Source organism: Octopus bimaculoides, chromosome 21 (genome assembly GCF_001194135.2).
Source record: "Octopus bimaculoides isolate UCB-OBI-ISO-001 chromosome 21, ASM119413v2, whole genome shotgun sequence".
NCBI classification, from domain to species: domain Eukaryota; kingdom Metazoa; phylum Mollusca; class Cephalopoda; order Octopoda; family Octopodidae; genus Octopus; species Octopus bimaculoides.
In genome coordinates, this window is record NC_069001.1 from 1,734,640 (window position 1) to 1,737,081 (window position 2,442).

Here is a 2,442-nt window from a genome sequence, read left to right on the forward strand (position 1 = left end):
GGTTACTTTGGGGTTATAATGAGATGTACTTTTATCTAATTAGACATATATATATATCATTTATCTCAAATGTTGCATGTCTGTCAGATTGACCGGCAGGGGTGGGGTGGGTGTTGGAGAATCTGTTTTGGGGGGTGACTTGCTGGGGAGACCAAAGATAGTGTGCGGATTGTGTTGTTTATTTTTACCCATTCCACCCCTTGCCCCTTTTTCTTCCTCCACCAAAAACTGGGGGTGCGTCTGTGTTACTAATAAAGAAAGCATTGTTATCATTTGCCTTTATGTTCTGAGTTCAAATTCTGCCAAGGTCAACTTTGCCTTTCATCCTTTCAGGGTCAATGAAATGAGTACCAGTTATGCACTGGGGCTCGATGTAATCAATTTACTCCCTTCCCAAAAATTTCAAACCTTGTGCCTCTAATAGAAAGGATTATTATTATAATTATTATTATTATTATTATTATTATTATTGAGTGAGAGAGCAGCACATGCCATCAGAGTGACAGTGGGGTACAATTATATGAAGCCCAATATACCCATCATGACTGCCTCTCTGATAAGGGTACACCAGGCACATGCATCACAAACATATGTGCGCAACATGGTGACCTCATATCAAGATAAGCAGTGCATGACCTTGCGGGTGGGGCTCAGTTAGAATTTTCTTCAGATCGAGTAGCCCATCCTGCTCAAAAGATCCCTGAATAAGGGTTGTTTAGGGATGTTGAACAAAACCCCCATGTTTCCAAAGGTGAATTGTTCAAACCCCAAAGAATTGCTCTCAACACATGGCTATGATGCTTCCACACTACTTCTTCTTTTGATCAGAGGTGCACATATCGTCAGCCACCAAAGGACATGCTCAACTGGTTATGGTCAAACAACTGACCTTCAGACCTGTGGTATTGAGCAGAATATTTGCCGTAGCTCATCTTCTATACCAAGACAAAACAATGTACGTGATAACACTTCCAATCAATTAAGATCAGAAGGCATGAAAGCCACTGCCTGGTACTGCATCCTGGCATTTATTATTATTATTATTTGCACAGAGGTTGTACCATGGCCAATGAGGTAAATCCGAGGCATGGTTATTGCTAGTTTGTGCTTAATGGCACTTCGTCTGTCTGAGTTTAAATTCTGCTGAGGCCAACTTTGTCTTTCATCTTTTCAAGTTTGATAAATTAAGTACCAGTTGACCACTGGGGTCAATATAATCAAATTGCTTCCTTCCCCAAAATTTCAGGCCTTTTGCCTTTTGTAGAAAGGATTATTGCAGCATTTCATCTGAGTTTTGTATTGTGAGTTCAAATTCTGCCGAGGTCGACTCCACCTTTCATCCTTTCAGGGCCAATAGCATAAGAACCAGTCAAATGGACCTGAAACCATGTGGTTGGGAACCGAACTTCTTACCACACAGCCAAAAATTTACATACGAAAAACGAAAACTAAAAATAATAAGCAAACATTAATACGCACACACTTATTAGCCTAAGTGTTAATAATCTTATAATCTTGGGTTGATAATGCGTTTTCCCAGGAAGTAATTCTAAGATCTTTCTATGAAGAATGCATACATAAACATAAACACTCACACACACACACACACACACAGAGTCATATCCACCCGCATACCCGCTTATTTATTTCCGCGTTGTTTCTTAATCAACCAGTCAAAACAAATAAACACCAGATTCTCTGGGTGTGCTGCTGATGGAGACGATGGCGGTGATGGAGACGTGCCATACTGTTCGCTCTTTCTCTCTTACACTCTCGCCACTCCCCCTTCGTTCTCTCCGTTTCCCTCCCTATTTCTCCTCCCGTTTTCCCCCTCGTTTACTCTCTACCATACCCCCACGCTGCTACTTGTAGCATCTTCTAACATTTGCTATCCGATTCCTCCCTTTATATTATTATTTATTCAGGGGTTTAGATTTTCTGTTCAGTGAAGTTTTAAATAAGAAGGGGAAGTGCGAGTGTGTGGCGGCGGAGGCTGGTCTTCACCTGCCTGTCTCCCTCCCACGCTTTTGTTTGTAGCTGTCACTTTATAGTTTTTATTGTTGTTGTGGTAAATACTTCAAACTCCTTCTCCGTCTCGCCACTGTTTATAGAGCACCGTCGCCCCGCGTTACCTGCTTTCGAATTAGCTTAACTTGCCAATATATAAACACATAATATATATATATATATATATATATATGTACATGCGTACACATACATACGCACTCTCTCTCTCTCTCTCTCACCCCCACGCACGCAAGTTTGGTGATGCAAAGAGGAAAATAGAACTCGGAACATGAGTATGCATATTTTTTTTATTAATAACAATTGGCGGCAGAAGTTACTGAGTGACTCGGGCGCCAAGAGTTTCGGACACTGGCACTTACTAAATATCATATAAAATCTCCATACACTTTTATATATATTTCCATACACTTATAT

The 2,442-nt window shown here is 40.7% G+C and overlaps 1 protein-coding gene and 1 non-coding gene across 3 annotated transcripts in view; both read left to right on the forward strand.

Annotated features, from left to right (window-relative positions):
- LOC106877804 (uncharacterized) overlaps positions 1–2,442 on the forward strand; it is a 22,072-nt gene that overhangs the window by 6,111 nt on the left and 13,519 nt on the right. The gene's annotated exons all lie outside the window — the stretch shown is intronic.
- On the forward strand, positions 1,041–1,180 carry LOC128250488 (U4 spliceosomal RNA). The gene has a single exon (XR_008266506.1). It is a non-coding gene; the product is annotated as a U4 spliceosomal RNA (small nuclear RNA).